Source organism: Bos grunniens, chromosome 16 (genome assembly GCF_055505025.1).
Source record: "Bos grunniens cultivar Pamir isolate PY7600 chromosome 16, Bosgru_T2T1.0, whole genome shotgun sequence".
NCBI classification, from domain to species: Eukaryota; Metazoa; Chordata; class Mammalia; order Artiodactyla; family Bovidae; genus Bos; species Bos grunniens.
Window position 1 is genome coordinate 799,085 of NC_141180.1, and position 17,921 is coordinate 817,005.

The following is a 17,921-nucleotide window of genomic DNA, read 5'->3' on the forward strand; positions in this document are numbered from 1 at the left end:
CCTGGGAAGCCCATGGACAGAGGAGCCTGGCAGGCCACAGTCCACAGGGTTGCATAGAGTCGAACACGACTGAGTGACTAAAAAACAACACTGCCCATCATGCACTGTCCTAGGTAAGAGGAATATCACGTGATGCAGAGTACTCCGGAGTGTGCTTCTGTCTAAAACAGACAGGAAAGTCAAAACCCTGAAAGCAGGGTTGATCCCAGGTCTCCGCAGTGGGTCTTAGCCACGCGACCGCCAGGGACGTCCCCAGATGTTTTCATTTTAAACAATGGAAAAAAATGTAGCTTAGGACTGACGCTCAATCAGCACCCAAATGCACGCATTCGGTCACTGTAAGTTCTGCTCAGCTACGCGGGTGAAGACGTGGAGGCGCTTCACAGGCTGCGCGTCGCATCTCTCTCCGCGCGTCGCGCGTGGCAGGCAGAGCTGCTGCCGCCCCGGTGGTTCCAGTACGACCTGTAAACGAAGGGGAGAGCGTGCTTCTCACGGTGTCTGTGAGCACCGTTGGCCTTGGGGGTCACCGCCCCTGTTTCCCACCCGGGGAGTGGACAGCAGAGCCCGGCCAGGTCTTGCGCTCAGCATCGCCCGTCCCCCGCTCAGCCCTGGCCCTGTCTCTCTCCATGGCACCGGCAGAGGTGGTCTCTGCTCCTCTGTAACCTGTGTGCTTACGATTTATTCCAAGACTTCTCCTGGCTGCTGTTTCTCTGAATCTGAGTGCATCCCTTTGAAGACCTCTGCTCCACAGGAATGATTACGCACATTCCTTTTGACTATGAATTCTCCTTATTTGAGTCATATTTGCTCTGTTCTAACACTGGAAGGACTAAGGTCTGAAGTGTCTGCGATGTCACCTTTAAGTCACTGCTCCATCTTCCACCAGGGTTCACATGGTCACTTAGAGTAACTGGACTGCACAGATGGCACCGGCGTTGGTGAAGCGAGTCCTTGCTCTACTCCTGACTGGCTGTGTTCTCTGTCTCACAGATGCTGACGCAAACCTGCATCTCCCTCTTTCTGAAGACCTGACCTGTCTAGTTGTTCTTTCTGTTGTTGTTTGGTTTTGGTGGCATCTTTATTTATTATTTAATAGTGATATAGATAAAGTTTAAATCTTATTGATCCCTTGAATTTTTTTAGACTCATTTCTTTATGTAGAGATAGTTATACAACAAAATGAAATTGGTCGTATTTTTAAACTGTGGGCTAGCACATCCTGTTACCGTTTGAATTTTGGGGAGGAGGAAGCCGTTTCTTTTTAGGCGTCTTCCTCATTAAACTGAGAAGCTTGTGCCGCGTCGTGTGTGCGCAGCGTTTCCCCTTTCTGGCTGGCTGCACGCTCGCTCGTGGTGTGAGCACACAGACGGCGGAGACAGCGGCAGACGCTGCCCTGGCTGCTGTGTTGCTGTTACAGTGACGGCTGCTTTGAGCAGACTTTGGTGATTTCTGTGTTGGGCTGCACTGGGTCTCGGGCGCTGTGAGTCTCTCCGGGGGCCGTGAGGGAGGTTCTTGTCGCTCCACGTCCTGCGCACCAGCTGCCTCGGGTTCTTTACAGCACTGACTCCTCGGACCGCGGCCGAGAAGGTTCCCGAGTCCGTCACTTGCGTTCTCAGTGCAGCTCTGCGGAGAGCTTTTGTGGGCAGCTGTCGGCTCTGCTGCGTGGGTTTCTTCGTGATTAGTTGTCAGATCTCAGGACCAGGTAGCGCATCGCCTGATATTTGGGGTTTGCGCGTGCCTGCCGTCGCATCAGGCTTGTGGGAGTCGAGCGGGACTGGACGTGCCTGTTGCAGGATCTCCTCTCCCCCGTCACACGGGCCGGGTCTCAGCGGTTTGTGTCTGCATGGCCCCGTCTGTGTCTCTTCTGGGCCCAGTACTCCTTCCCTGTGGTGGCTGCTCTGTGGGAGAAGAGAAACCTTGGATCCTTCAAGTGTATTTTCTGTTTCAATCATACTAATTGCCACCTTTCCCTCTGGTTAGTGTTGTGATAGTTTAAATGATTGTTCCAAGAGCCTTTTTTTTTTTTTTAATACAGAGAGACTTTATTCAAAAGGATTGTTGCAGGGGAGGAAGGGACTCTGCAGATAGGGGGAGGGGGTTTTGCAGTAGGGAGAATCCTGGCTCTGCGATCCGGGAGCCCAGGACCTGTTATTCATAGTATTATTCATGACTGACTTCAGAAATGTGCCTGTAAACCTGAGTACTTTAATGAGTTCCTCTGTATTTAGTGTGTTCCATTGACCCTCTTTGTGGGCAAAATCAAGGCACTGAATAGTTAATAATTGGCTTAAGTGCTATTTTATCAAACACCTTGACAAAGTGCTTTTTGTTTTTCAAGGTGGTATATTTATCTTGAGATTTCCCAGGTGGCTCAGTGGTAAAGAACCCGCCTGCCAATACAGGAGACCGGCAGGAGCCTTGAGTTCCATCCCTGGGTCCGGAGGATTCCCCGGAGGAGGAGATGGCAGTCCACTCCAGTATTCTTGCCTGGGAAATCCATGGACAGAGGAGCCTGGCGAGCTGCGGTCCATGGGGTCACGAAGAGTTGGAGACCGAGAGACATCTCACTGCCATTTGCTTTTTGTAACATGCTAGTCTGCATGAGGGCCATTTTCATGAGGACCTACTGAGATATATCTTTGCCTAAGGCCTTTTTTAAAAAAAAAAAAAAGGCATGAAGAATTGAAATTGAGTCCAGGGAGAAGAATGTTTTAGGGACATTCGAGGCCAGTGCACAGAGTCTGTTGACTGAGAGAGTGGAGCGGTGATGTCTGGGTCTGCATGCAGTTGCTGGTTTTCCCTCGGACTTCTTGGTGCTTGCTCTGGTCTTTCCGCTGCCCTCTTGGCTGACCTGGGGAAATCACTGTGCCCTTGGCCTTTACCACAGCCCTGGGAAACAGATGCTTTAAGTAACTGTAAGGTCTTGAGTTAAAGAGCTGTCAACCATGTCAGTGTGGCGTATTGACGAGTAAAGTTGCTGGTGCTCTGGGAAGTAGGGTGGGCCATACTGTTTACATAGGCTGTCTCACTGAGTGTATAAAAAAATGTTCAGAGCAGGAAAGGTGAAACTTGGTTTCAAAAAGATGAAGGGTTTCTTTCTGCTTGTTCTTAGTTACATAAAGACTTTGACACTCTAAAATGCCCTAATCAAAATTTCTGTGAAAATCTGGCAAGATCATTCTGAGGTTTATCTGAAAGAATCAATCAGAATGTGTTCAGAAGTAGCCAAGGGACTTCCCGGGCAGTCCAGTGGTTAAGATTCCAGGCTTCCACTGCGAGGGGTGTGGGTTCAGTCCCTGGTTGGGGAACTAATGCCCCACAAGCTCAGTGTGTGGCAGAAAAAGAGGAAGAGCCAAGGAAAACCCCAGAGCCCACTGAGCTGGGTCTTGCCCACCAGGTGCCAAAGCCTAGCACCGTTGTGGTTGTTCAGTCGCCTGGTCACGTCCAGCTCTTTGCGACCCAGCGGACTGCAGCACGCCAGGCCTCCTGTCCCTCACCATCTCGCGGAGTTTGCCCAAGTTCATGTTCATTGCATCGGTGATGCCATCCTGCCATCTCATCCTCTGACACCTTCTTCTTCTGCCCTCAATCTTTCTCAGCATCAGGGTCTTTTCCGATGAGTTGGCTGTTGGCATCAGATGACCAAAATACTGGAGCTTCAGCATCAGTCCTTCCAGTGAATATTCATGGTTGATCTCCCTTAAGGTTGACTGGTTTGATCTCCTTGCTGTCCGAGGGACTCTCAGAAGTCTTCTCCACCGCCACAGTTCAGAGGCATCACTTCTTTGGCCTTCTCTACAGTCCAGCTCTCACAACCATATGTGACCACTGGGAAGTCCGTAGCCTGACCATACGGACCTTTGTCGGCAGAGTCGCGTCTCTGCTTTTCAACAGTGTCTAGGTTTGTGATCGCTTTCCTGCCAAGAACAGTCGTCTTCTGATTTCCTGGCTGCAGTCACCGTCCACAGTGATTTGGGGCCCAAGAAGAGGAAAGCCGTCACTGCTTCCACCTTTTCCCCTTCTGTTTGCTATGCAGTAATGGGGCCGATGCCATGATCTTAGTTTTTTTTTTAATATTTTAGTCTTAAGCCGGCTTTCTCTCTCCTCCTTCACCCTCATCAGGAGGCTCTTTAGTTCCTCTTTGCTTTCTGCCATTGGAGTGGTATCACCCGAATATCTCAGGTTGTTGATGTTTCTCCCGCCTTTCTTGATTCTGGATGAGCCTATAACTCATCCAGCCCGATGTTGCCCGCGATGTGCTCAGCATGTAGGTGAAACAAACAGGCTGACAGCAGACAGCAATGTCGGACTCCTTTCTTGATCTTGAACCAATCAGTTGTTCCATCAGTTCAGTTCAGTCACTCCGTCATGTCCGATGACTTTGTATAGTTGATGAAACAAGAGACAGGTAGATGTTTTTCTGAAATTCCCTTGCTTTCTCTATAATCCAGCGAATGCTGGCAATTTGATCTCTAGTTCCTCTTCCTTTTCTAAATCCAACTTGGACATCTGCAAGTTCTTGGTGCCCATAATGCTGAAGCCTAGCATGCAAGATTTTAAGCATGGGAGATGAGTGCAATTACCTGGCGGTTGGCACATTCTTTGGTACTACCCTTCTTGGGAATTGGGGTGAGGATTGGCATTTTCCAGTCCTGTGGCCACAGCTGGGTCTTGCAGATTTGCTAACGTGCTGAATGCAAGACCTTGGTGGCGTCCTCCTCTAGGATCTGAATAGTTCTGTGGGGATTTTGCCGCATCCAGTAGCTTTATTAGCAGCAGTGCTTCTTCAGGCCCACTTGACTTCGCACTCCAGCATGTTTGGCTTTGGGTGGCTAACCACACCACTGTAGTACTCTGGTTCATTAAAATCTTTTTCAATACAGTTCTTCCCTGTATTCTTTCCAGCTCTTCTGATGTCTTCAGCATCTACTAGGTCTCTACCGTTTTATCCTTTATTGTGCCCGTCTTTGGGCGAAATGCTCCCTTGATGTTGCCAAGTTTCCTGAAGAGATCTCTAGTCTTTCCCTTTGTGCTGTTTTCTTCTATCGTTAAACGCTGTTCACTGAAGAAGGCCACCTTGTCTCTTCTAGCTTTGAAGCTCTGCGTTTAATTGGATGTGCCGTTCCCCCTCTCCCTTGCCTTCCCTTCCCCTCTCCCTTGCTGCCCTACATTCTCCCACTGTTCGCGAAGCCGCCTCGGATGACTGCTTTGCCTCTCGCGTCCCTTTTCTTTGGGTGGTTTTGCTTGCCACCTCGTGTGCTGCGGACCTCTGTCCATAGTTCTTCAGGCGTGCTGTCAGCCAGCTGGTCCCGTGGGTCCATTCGTCTCCTCTACTGGGAATTCACACAAGATTTAAGTCATGCCTGGCTGGCCTAGTGTTTTTCCTGGTTTTCTTTAGTTTAAGCCTGAATCTTGCTATGAGAAGCTGAGGATCTGAGACACAGTCAGCTCCAGGTCTTGTTTTTGCTGACTGTGTACATCTTTTCCATCTTTGGCTACAAAAATGTAATCGGTTTGATTTCGGTTTTGACCATTTGGTGATGTCCGTGTGTAAAGTTGTCTCTTGTGTTGTTGAAAAAGAGTATTTACCTGTAGTAAAGTCATTAATTTCAATAGTATTGATACAGGAAAAGATATAGATCAATGAAAGAAATAGAGGTTCCAGAAATACAAATGGGAATTTAATTTTGATGAAGATGGCTTTTCAAATTAATAGGACAGAAATGGACTGATTAATCAGTGGTGTTAGAGGACAGTTCTCTAGCTGGTGGGAAAAAGTTAGAGCCCATAAATCTCAGCATCCGCAAAATAAGTTCCAAAGAATCAAAGATCCAGTCAGAGAATGGATCCAGGATCCACCATGTGGATCCACGTGTCCATGTAAGACGAGGAATCTGAAATATGACAAAACGAACCTAGCTACGAAACAGAAGCAGGCTCACGGACCCAGAGACGAGGCTTGTGCCTGCCCAGGGGGAGGGGCTGGGCAGCGACGCAGCGTGTACTCACACACACAAGCATAGTCGTTGTTAGGAGGACATACAGGTGAATATTTTTATAACCAGGAATAGAGGACGGGGTGGGAGTGAAAAGGCTTCCTAAAGAAAACGAAACTCAGAGCTCCTGTAAGACAAGACATTATACAAAAGTTGAAAGATGGACAGCAGACTAGGAAGGAGGTTTATGATCCGAGGATCAGGGCAATGAATTCTTCATAAAAGCAGTTTAAAATTTTTAAATTTTATTTATTTGAATTATAGTTGATTTACAATGTGTTAATATCTACTGTTCAGCAAAGTGATTCAGATATATACACACACACACACACAGACACGTTCTTTTTTTTAAATACCCTTTTTCATTATGGTTTATGGTAGGATATTGAGCTTCTCAGGTGGCTCAGTAGTTAAGGATCCGCCTGCCAAGGCAGGAGACTTGGGTGTGATCCCTGGGTCGGAAAGATCGCCTCCAGAAGGAAATGGCAACCCCACTCCAGTATTCTTGCTGGGAGAATCCCTTGGACAGAGGAGCCTGGCAGGCTACAGTCCATAGGGTCGGGGGATCGCAGAGAGTCAGACACAGCTTAGCGACTAGGCGTGCGCCTCAGGACGCGTACTTCCCTGCGCTGTACAGCCCACCTGCTGGGTATCCATGCTGTGCACAGACACTCACGTCTGCTGACCCCCAGCTCCCACTCGAACCCTCCCCCGGCCCCTCCCCTTGGCGACCACCGGTCTGCTCTCTGTCTGAGTCCGTCTCTGTTTTGGAGACACGCTCATTTTGGTCATCTTTCAGACTCCGGATGTTAGTGATACGGTGTTTGTCTTCCTCTCTCCGGCTTACGTAGTATAATAGTCTCTAGGCCCACCCATGCTGCTCCAGACATCGTTGTTTCGTTTTTATGGCTGAATAATACCGCACTGCCGCACGTGCCGCCTCTCTACCCGTTCATCTGCCGACGGACATGGAGGTGTTCTCCTGCCTCGGCTGTTGTGAATAGCCCCACTATGGGGGTGCATGTATCTTTTTGAATCCGAGTTCATGCAAACAATTTTTAAGAATTTAATTATCCAAAAGAAAAATGAAGAAAGGCTATGAATGGGCATCTGTTTTTTTGGGTGGAAAATATGTGGCATAAAACCCATACGGAATTGCCAGGGACCCAGAATTGCTGAACAGTTGTGAAAAGGAGTAAGGTAGGAGGCCTCACTGCCTGGTCAGAACCGACCTCAGAGCAGTGGTGATCGAGACAGCGTGGTTTTGGCACAAAGGTGGACATACAAGTCAGTGAGATAGAATTGAGAGTTCAGAAAGAAATTCACCAACTGACTTTTTTACGAAGGTTCCAAGACCACTCAGTAAGGAAATAATTTTTTTCAGCGAATGGGGCTACAGCAGTTGTGTTGTCCCATGCAAAAGAGTGAGGTTGGACCTTTACCTCATCCTGTATACAGAAATTAACTCAACATAGATCACAGACCTGAGTGTAAACGCTAAAACTTTTAGAAGAAAACATAGCAGTAATATTTTCCATGACCTTGGACTTGGTAAAGGATTCTTAGATATGACACCACAAGCATGATGGGGGGAAAAAAAGAAAAGATAGTTTGAACTCATTGAAATTAGAATGTAGAGAAGCTGGAACTGTCACACCCTGGAGGGGATATAAGATGGTAAAGCAGCTTTGGAAAACAGCCTGGCAGTCCCTCAAACAGTTACGTGTGGTGTTACCCTATGACCCAGCAGTCCCACCCCAGGTAATACGTGCACTCAAAGTAGATGGAAGACGTTCCCGTAAAAACCTGAACACAGATGTTTACAGCAGCATTGTTCGTGATAGCCAAAAGGTTGGAGACAACCCAGATGGCCATCAGCTTATGACTGGATGACCAGAATGTGGTGTGTCCAGATGCTGCTAAGTCACTTCAGTTGTGTCCGACTCCGTGCGACCCCATAGATGGCAGCCCACCAGGCTCTCAGTCCCTGGGATTCTCCAGGCGAGAACACTGGAGTGGGTTGCCATTTCCTTGTCCAGTGCATGACAGTGAAAAGTGAAAGTGAAGTCGCTCAGTCGTGTCCGACTCTTCACGACCCCATGGACTGCAGCCTACCAGGCTCCTCTGTCCATGGGATTTTCCAGACAAGAGTACTGGAGTGGGGTGCCATGAAGTCCTGGGGCTTATCTGGAGGTCCAGTGGTTAGGAATCCACCTTCCAAAGCAGGGAACTTGGGTTTGATCCCGGGCTGAGGAGCCAAGATCCCACACGGGCAGCTAAGCCCACACACCACAAGTAGAGAAGCCAGAGACTCAGAAGCTACCGAGTCCATGCACTCTAGACCCCGAGAGCCACAGCAGATGAATGTTGGCTTGAGTGCAGCCAAATAAATAAGGAAAGGAGTGAAGTACTGATACACGCTATAGCTTTGGATGAACCTTGAAAACATGCGTGAAAGATGTCACAGAAGCCTGCATACTGTATGATCCGTTCATATGAAGGCCCAGACAGGGAATCAGCCAGCATGAGAAGTAGAGGAGTGGTTACCTAGGGCTGGGGAAGGGGGCTCACAGGTGGGCTTTCTTTTTGAGGAGACAGAAATTTTCTAAAATTGACCATGGTGATGGATTCACTCGGACTGTACTAAAAAAGAGAAACTAACACTGAAGAGCAAGCATACCACGGAATTATGTACTTTAGTGGGCACGTTACGTGGTGTGTGTCTCAGTAAAGCAGTTTTAAAATCTTAAAAACTGAGAAACTGCCCACTTTGATTATTAATCAGGAAAAGGCACACTGAAACGATGTTTTTGTTCAGAACCTTAACGTAAGTGTAAACACTGGCTCTGTCAGGTGTGGCTGTGGGCGTGGAATTGGGACGTGGGGCGCTTAACACTCTTGTGAACGGGTGAAGCCTCTTCAGAGGCCGATCGGCGGAATTCATAAAAGCGCGTCCAGATTATTTGGCCCCAGGTTTTCTTCACTTTTATTGGCACGTGTACTGAAAGATGTGTGCACAGAAGTTTTCTTCGTTTAAAGGTGATTCTGTTTATTTCTTCACTGGATCTTCCTCTGGGCGCAGCGAGCGGCTGGGTCAGGCTTCTCACCGCAGGGGCTCCTGCTGTGCGCACGGGCTCCAGGGCCTGAGGCTTCGGAGGGGACTCATGGGAGCTTCTGCTGTGGGCACAGGCTCCAGGGCCTGAGGCTTCAGGGGGGGACACGTGGGGGCTCCCGCTGTGGGCACAGGCTCCAGGGCCTGAGGCTTCAGAGGGGTGCGCCTGGACTCAGTTGCCCTGCAGCCCGTGGGATCTTCCTGGCTCAGGAAGTGAACCCGTGTCTCCAGCGTTGGCAGGCAGATTCTTTACCGCTGAGCCACCAGGGAAGCTCCAGAAGTGTTTGTGTTCTGGTTTTTGTTTTTTTTTTTTAATATTTGTTCATGTATCTTTGCTGGATTTCAGTTGCAGCATGTGGGATCTAATTCCCTGACGAGGGACTAAACCCCGGCCTCCGGTATTGGGAGAGTGGAGTCTTAGCCACTGGGCCACCAGGGAAGTCCCCGGACGTGTTTTTTAGTTTGTTGTTTATGAAGGAAAACTTACAGCAAACCTAAATTTATATGAAGAGGGGAAGGGTTACGTAAATTATAATACATTGATATATTCGTAGTGTGGCAGTCTTTCGCAGTTGTGAACAAAGGATAGACTTGGACAGACGTGCAGTTACGTGGAAGGTGTGAAAATATTGGGGAAGACAAGCCGTAGGGCAGCTAAGCTCGTGTGCCGTAACTCCTGGGCGCCACGCCGCCGGAGCCTGCTCACCCAGAGCCTGTGCTCCCAGCACAAGCCTCCCGTGCCCCGTGGAGCGCAGCAAGCCTGAGCACAGCAACCAAAAGAAGTTTTTAGTGAGAGAAATACAAATAATATATCCCTATTTGTGTTTTTATTTTTTTTTTCCTTTCTTTTTTTCTTTTGTGCACCGTTCCTGGACGTACTGCAATACCAGGTCGATGCGTGGAGTGGACGGAGCAAGCTCCTATTCCAACTCCTAATCCCAAAAATCCATTTAATATATTGTCCTCGGATAGAGGACGTATCAAATATTAAACTGATAAGAACAGATACTACACTTGATCTTAGCCAAAAGGCCGAGAAGCGATCCTATTTGTGTTTTTAAAAGCCTAAAAAATGTGTAAAAAACTGTCCGTGTAGAGGTGCATGTGTCTAGCCCGCACTTTAGGAGGATGCACACCAGGCTGTGGGGGTCACTGGTTCTGTGCAGTTTGCCGCTGTCGTTCAGTCGCTCAGTCGTGCCCAACTCGTTGCGACCCCCTGGACTGCAGCACGTCAGGCCTCCCTGTCCTTTACTGTCTACTGGAGCTTGCTCAAACTCATGAGTCCGTGATGCCATCCAACCATCCCATCCTCTGCTGCGCTCTCCTCCTCCTGCCTTCAGTCTTCCCCAGCATCAGGGTCTTTTCAAGTGAGTCAGTTCTTCTCATCAGGTGGCCCTAAGTATTAGAGCTTCAGCATCAGTCCTTCCAATGAAAATTCAGGGTTGATTTCCTTTAGGATGGACTGGTTTGATCTCCTTGCAGGCCGGGGGACTCTCAAGAGTCTTCTCCAGCTCCGTTAATTCAAAAGTAATCTGAGAGTTGGACTAGGGCCATGTTCCCTAAATTATTGTGGTGGATGGTTTCAGGAAAAAGAACTTTACATTTAAAAAAATTTTTAGTAGTTTCTTTTTTATCCCCAGTAGTGAATTTATATTATCAGCAAAATTGATTATCCTTAGAAAACTGAAAAATAGAGTTACCGTATGATCCAGCAGTCCTCCTCTCCTGGGCATGTATCAGACAGAACTATGATTCAAGGAGTTACATGCGTCCCAGTGTTCACTGCAGCGCTGTTTGCAGCAGCCAAGACATGGAGACACCCTGAGCGCCGTCAGCAGATGCCGCGCCGAGGCCCTGCTGCACAGCCGGCGTCCCGGCCCCGAGGGCGCTGGTCAGCGTCCTGCGATGATGGAAATAATGTGAAGTGTATATACCTGACTCACTGCGCTGTGTGCCAGAGACCAGGCGTATGTATCAGCAGTGCTTCAGCCGATCTGTTCATGAAAGCACCTGTGTAGGCCCTGCCTCGCGGCTGTGGAGCCTCAGTTCCCGGACCAGGAACTGGACCTGGGCCACCGCAGTGAAGCGCTACGTCCTGACCGCTGGACGGCTGGGCGTGTCCTTCCCCACCTCCACACCGGTGCCCCTTCAGGACCCCTCCTCTGGCCTCGCTGTACCTGCTTCCCTCGGGCAGCAGCGAGGCTCTTCCTGCTGGCAGTCGGGCGTCTGTTCTCACCCTCGGACGCAGTCCCCACGACCCCATTCCTGTCTTCAAAGCCGCAGGCCCTCCCTGCTGCCTCAGGGGTGGCCTCCACTGCTGCGCTCCACCCTGCCCGCCGGTCTGAGCGCTTCGGTCTGGCAGGTGAAGCCGTGTGCCCGTGTTCATGTGGGCCCCACCTCCAACGGAGCGCAGACTGGCCAGGCTCCTCGCCGTTCCAGAAAACTGGCTTTGCTCCTCTCCTCTAGACCCTCGTGTGTCCTGCTCCCTTTCTTCTGATTGGGCTTCCCTGGTGGCTCAGCTGGTAAAGAATCCACCTGCAGTGCAGGAGGCCTGGACTCGATCCAGGGGTTGGGAAGATCCCCTGGAGAAGGGAAAGGCTGCCCACCCCAATTCTCTGGCCTGGAGAACGCCATGGACTGTATAGTCCATTGGGTCCCAAAGAGTCGGACACAACTGAGTGACTTTCACTTCACTTTCTTCTGATTCTCTTTATGCCTCTGTTTTCATCTGGTGACTCCTTGTCCTTTATAACAGGGGTGAATAACATCCATTTTGGGAGGTGCTTCCCATGACCCCCAGAGTTCATGATGTCTGTGCTCTGACACTGTACTTACCTCTTTTGTTACTTTAGACTCTCACTCCTGTGACGTGTATATTTGAATGACTGTTCTACCACTAAATGGTAAAGTCTTACTCGTTTTTGATTCCTCCCTGTCTTCCAAAGGACGGTGTCTGGCATAATGTTGGCCTCAGAAAATGTTCCCAGGGTGTGACAGCACCTCACACCCTGGACAGGTCGCTAGGAAGAGTCTAACCTGTTCTTCGGTGACGCGTGTCAGTGCTGGATATGTCTTCCCAGCTTCTCCTCTTGTGCTAACAGGGACTTGATGGCTTTCGACAGCTGGTGACCCTGTCTTGGCAAGACCCGGTCTGTGGCCCAGGGCCCCGTGAGCTGCTCTCTGTGTCTCCCGGTCCTCCGATCTCCTCTGTGCACCTCCTTCTCTCGTTAACGGCAGGGCTGCTGTGGTCTGAGCTCACCCAGAGTTTATACCTCATTTCTGTCTATTTTAAATGCAGCGGATACTTTCTGCCTTTTCCTAGGGACTCAGCAAGTGTGGTGATATACAGAATGTGGTCACGGTAGCTGCTGCTGCTCACAGAGCATCTCATATGCTGGACACTCGGTGCCCTGTGGGCCTTCGCTCGTTTGAGACCCCTGACGCAGGCCCCGCGGTCGGCGTGTGACCCCTGACCTGGGCCCCGAGTTCGGCGTGTGACCCCCTGACACGGGCCCTGTGGTCGGCGTGTGATCCATGATGTGGGCTCCGTGGTCGGTGTGTGACCCCTGACTCGGGCTCCGAGTTCAGTGTGTGACCCCTGACGCGGGCTCTGCCGTCGGCGTGTGATCCATGACGCGGGCTCTGCGGTCAGCATGTGACCCATGACGTGGGCTCCGAGTTCGGTGTGTGACCCCTGACGTGGGCTCCGAGTTCGGTGTGTGACCCCTGACGCAGGCTCTGTGGTCGGCGTGTGATCCATGACGCGGGCTCCGTGGTTGGTGTGACCCCTGACACATGCACCCTTGGTCTGAGAGAAGCGCTCGCCTGGGATTTGCCAGTTACTCGGCCTCACTCGCGGTCCCTCGGTGTTAGGACCCTCCGTGCATGACAGGGTTGAGGTTTGGAGACTGGACTACGAAACTTCTATCTGAGACGAATCATGGGCTTTGAGAAAATGCTGCGTTCATCTTCCAGGCCCTTCATCTTCTTCTTGACTTTTCAAAAACCCGCCTCGATGACAAGTTAGGGTCGCTGGGCACAGCCTTTGTATGTAGTACAGAAGTTGCCACGTGATGCCTGTTTGACAGCTCAGTGGGCATTTCTTCATTTCAATGCCCAGGGACGGTGAGGGAGACCTTATTTGAAGGGTAAGGGTGGTGGCACTTCTAGGCGGTCCTGTTAGACCCCGAGTGAACATGTGTTTGAAATCAAAACAGTGTCAACCTCAGACAATAAGGTGCTTGCTCTTAACTGAAGGAAGGTTTCTCTGGCCGCAGATTATAGCCGGTTACAGCCTTGGGGACAGGATGCCAGTTTACTGAGAGCAAGAATCTTGGTCATGTGACACTGCATGGAAAATACTTGTGCTGCCTCTGTCGGCTCTCTCCCCTGAAAGGCCACAGATCTGTGTCCAGAGCCGGCCCGAGCGCTGAGCGCATCTTCAGATATAGTTCTCACCACTGGGGCCAAGCCACCCGTGCCCGCAGCCCAGAGCCCTGAGCCAGGCTGGCGGTGCTGGGGCACCTGTTGCGTTGGACAGTCTGCCGCCGTGATCCCCGACAGGCAGGCTCTCTGTGGCCGCAGTGGATGCTTGACTCAGTCGTGGGTCAGGCGGTCTGAGCTACAGTAAAGTAGAGCCTTTTCGAAGGGCTTATCTGCTCAGGGTTTATCCAAATGTATTGAGGCCTGGGCCGCCTTGACTCCGCTCGAAGGCGTCTGGTGGCATGCTGAGGCTGCCCTGCTGGAGCCCGGGGCCTGTGAGCTGAGCCGTGTCGGTGGAGCCTGGGGCCTGTGAGCTGAGCCGTGTCGGGTCCACAGCCTCGTGGTTCAGCCCTCCCACGTCCCCGCCCGCCATGGCCCCAGTCCTCAGGCGGTGCTTTCAGCAGCGCATCTGACGAGAGCACATGGTCAGGCCTTTCAGGGCATTTGCTCTTTGGGCTGAAAATTGATTTTAAAACCTTCTGGTAAAATGCAGCTGTGTCTTAAGAAGTGGTGTAGTTGATTTCCTGACCATTTTCATCTGGCAGAGAAGCGGTGACTGGCTGCAGTGACCCCCGTTGGCACCCAGGGCGAGGTTGCCGCCGGTCCTTGGGGGGCTGATGCCTGCTCCATGTCAGGCGTGCCGGGGCCCTGTGGTCTGTAGCCAACCACCACGAGCTTGGTGGCTGGAAACAGCAGGAGCCTGTCCCCTCACGGCTCTCGAGGTGGGAGGCTGAAGCCTGAAGTCAGGGTGCGTTGGGGCCGCCCTGGCCCTGGAGCTCCAGGGAGAGGCTCTCCTCTAGTCTCCCAGCTCCTGGTGACGGCCAGCGTGCTCCAGGCTCTGCCCCAGGCACTCTGCCGCTCCTCTCCTGTCTTCGCCAGCTCTCCCCTGCCTGCTTGTCTACCTCTTAGCAGGACGCTGGTTGGATTTGGGGCCCCTCGGGTCATCCAGGACACTTGCGCACCTGGAGACCGTAACCTGCCTACACCCGCAGGGCCCCCGTGTTTGAGTCGGGTCCCCCTCCGGCTCCTGGGTTAGGAAGTGGACGCACCCCGCTAGGCTACCATTCCGCCGCTGCCCGGTGGATGGAGATGCGTGCCCAGCACAAGCCGTGCGGCGTCAGCATGCTGCCCTCAGTGGGGCCGGCCCACCCCAGGACGTGCCGTCTGCTCTCAGTGGGATGAGTCTGGAGAGGTCTTAGAGTCCAGGTAGCCAGGAGTCACCTGAATCTGTAGAAAATGGGAGTTTCTATGTGTTTGGGCGTTTGTTCTTTTCCACAGACGTCTGTTGGGGACCTGCTGGGTGCCAAGTGTGGTCCTAGTATTTGGGATCTATCAGTGAACAAATCACCAGAGAGCCCTCCCTCGTGGGATCTGCACTCTGGCTTTGCTGGTGAACTTGAGACTTGCATGTAGGTGATTCCGGTGCTTGGTGATAAGCACTTGTGTGAAAGAAATTTGGCTCTTTGCTGTTATGTCCAGGCATTTAGGGTTTTCAGCATAAAGTAGACATTGCATAATTTTGGGAATTATATAAATTTTGAGTTATATAAACTATAAATTGTTATTACTGGGTTATGCAAGTTTGGAGGATAGAGGACAAGATAGTGAAAGGTGTGGAAGGGGCCGCGTCTCCAGCGTCGCCCTCCCCCAGTGTCGCCCCTCTCCCCCGCGCCACCCCCGCCCCCGGGCGCCCCCTCCCCGCCCCACCCCTGGCATCATCACCCCCCAGCGACATCATCCCCCAGCGTGATCTGTGGGATCGAGGCCGGGAAATCCGGCTGCCCAGAGCCCGGCGTCAGTGTGCTGCGCCTGCACCGGAGTGCACGGGCCTGGGGGGACGCTCTTCCAGGCCAGGGCAGGCTCTGAGACACGGCAGCGAGGTCGGCTCTGGGCCCGTGGCGTGCGGTGGCGGTGACAGTTGCGGGCTATTCTGGGGATGGAGGCAGCTTTGTTCTGTGAGGCCTCCCTCGCACTCCCAGATTAACGCCGTCAGCTGCTCCTGCCTCTGATAGAGAGGGCAGGGCAAGGTACAGTTGAGGGGGGTGGTGCTCCCTTTTCTCCAGGCCCTGAAGTCAAGCCTTTTTCCTGGGGGAGAGATGCTTATTGCCAGGGAACGGTGACATGCTGATTCTAGGAAGCTTTAAATGATTACCTGGCAATTTTTCTGGTAGCCTTCTGGACTAATAATTAAATAATATCTCCTTTTCTCAAGGAGCTTAGAACAGGTTGTTACTTTAGTAATATTCTGTGTCGAAAGTGACATCAGAAAGCCCTTTAGTGTCTTGGCCTGTTCCATGGGAGGCCCGTGCAGCCCTGCGTGGGGGCCGTGGCTTCGTAGGCGGCCGCCTGCCCGCCCCTCGCTGAGGCCCGGAAGAGGCGCAGCACAGCTGCAGAGGGAGTGGGCGAAGCGTCTGATGTAGTCTGTGTTTAGCTGAGAAGCCTCTCGAGGACTGTTTGTTTCTCTTCCTTTAGTCATACTCATTCTCCTAGTGAAGGGGAAAGTCGCTCAGTTGTGTCCGGCTCATTGCGACCACGCGCACTGCAGCCCGACAGGCTCTTCTGTCCTTGGGGACTCACCAGGCAAGAATACTGGACTGGGTAGCCGTTCCCTTCTCCAGGGGTCTTCCAACCCAGAGACCCAAACCCAGGGCTCCCGCATTGCAGGCGGATTCTTTAGCCATCATGGAAACCCTCCTAGAGGGAAACAAATTCCCCGAGACAAAGAACAGAGAATGGTCCCCCTTAGATGCCTGAGCGGAGAAGGCAGTGGCACCCCACTCCAGTACTCTTGCCTGGAAAATCCCATGGACGGAGGAGCCTGGTGGGCTGTAGTCCATGGGGTCGCGAAGAGTCGGACACGACTGAGAGACTTCACTTTCACTTTTCACTTTCATGCATTGGAGAAGGAAATGGCAACCCACTCCAGTGTTCTTGCCTGGAGAATCCCAGGGACGGGGGAGCCTGGTGGGCTGCCGTTATGGGGTCGCACAGAGTCGGACACGACTGAAGTGACTTAGCAGCAGCAGCAGCAGGTGCCCGAGAGCGTCTGCCTGCAGCTCTGTGGGCTGGCCTGCCTGACAGGGTCCGCTTTAGTTGACTGTGGACAGACTGTTTGACTCCCGTGGCTTCTGACCTAGGGCCCCACAGCATCCCAGGCGCTACAGGGGTTTCCTGAAGGCAGGCGTAGGGAACAGGCTCCGTGATCCTGCTGGCTCAAAGTCTAGAGCTGGAGGGCAGCGGTGCGTGAGGATGAAGTAGGATTCATGCTTTTTCCTGGGAAGGCTGTTGCTGTTGAGTTGAACCGTTGGCTTAGAAACAGCGCCAGGCACTGCGCCAAGGCTATACCCTCTGAACCCTCACAAAGCCTGTGAGGTGGTGGTGTCCCCACCCCCAGCTGAGCCCTGGTGCTCAGGCTGCGTCCTCACTCGGGACTGTGCGCACTGGCAGGGCTGGTCGCGAGCCCGGGTCTGCCCGGCCCCTGCCATGCCCTGTGGAGTGCCAGGCGGGGCATCTGACAGGTGTGCCGCTCTGCCTCCTCCCGGATGACTCTGCAGACGGGCACTGTCACACGAGGCTGGTGGCGGCGTCTCGGACATCCTCACGGCGTTGTTCCTCACGGTGTCATTCTTACACGGACACCGTGTCAGGGGTGTGAGAGTCACAGACGGGAGTGATCATGGAGCTGGCAAGGAAGAGAGCGGAAGTTACGCTGAGGTAAAGAAAAGGAAGGGGAGACGCGAGGGGGGAGAGAAGACACATTTCTCCTGTTTGGTACCTGCCGCGCTGGGGTGACGTTACCTCTGGAATTTGGCTCAGTCATCTAAGGATGAAGAACCGTCTTGAGAACATTGGCTCCCAGAATTCTGTCTGGTGATGGTATGGCCCCTGGCTAAGTGTCCCAGCTGGTCTCCTTCCAGAGCCAGAGAGATTTTGCAGCCAAGCAAGGAGCAGCTGACTCGTGCTCCTTACTAGCACAGGTCAAGAGGGCACATTTGACCTCCCGACATAGTATATGACTCCTGGGCAGAGAGTGTCCTTAACCTCTGAAGCACTGTCTCCTCGAATTTCAGTACCTATTTGAAAATACCGTCTTCCATCCTTCCAGTTAAAGTATTAGCAGCTTTTAGTGACATATTCTGTAGGGGGTTAGCTAAATCTTAACCTGTGGAGTTGCAGACTGGCAGACATGCAGAGTGGGAGAGATTCACTGATAATCTGAATTACAAAATGGTTCATAATATTATGAATAGTTATGAAATATTTTATATGGTAAGGAAGTATGAGGAAAGCTTATAGAGTTGATCAACCTAAGCAAACATAATAGGAAAATT

The 17,921-nt window shown here is 51.8% G+C and overlaps 1 protein-coding gene and 1 non-coding gene across 13 annotated transcripts in view; one reads left to right on the plus strand and one right to left on the minus strand.

Moving 5' to 3' along the window:
- PPP1R12B (protein phosphatase 1 regulatory subunit 12B) overlaps positions 1-17,921 on the plus strand; it is a 167,377-nt gene that overhangs the window by 21,789 nt on the left and 127,667 nt on the right. The window lies entirely within an intron of this gene.
- On the minus strand, positions 9,962-10,152 carry LOC147355993 (U2 spliceosomal RNA). Its single transcript, XR_015143907.1, has one exon. It is a non-coding gene; the product is annotated as a U2 spliceosomal RNA (small nuclear RNA).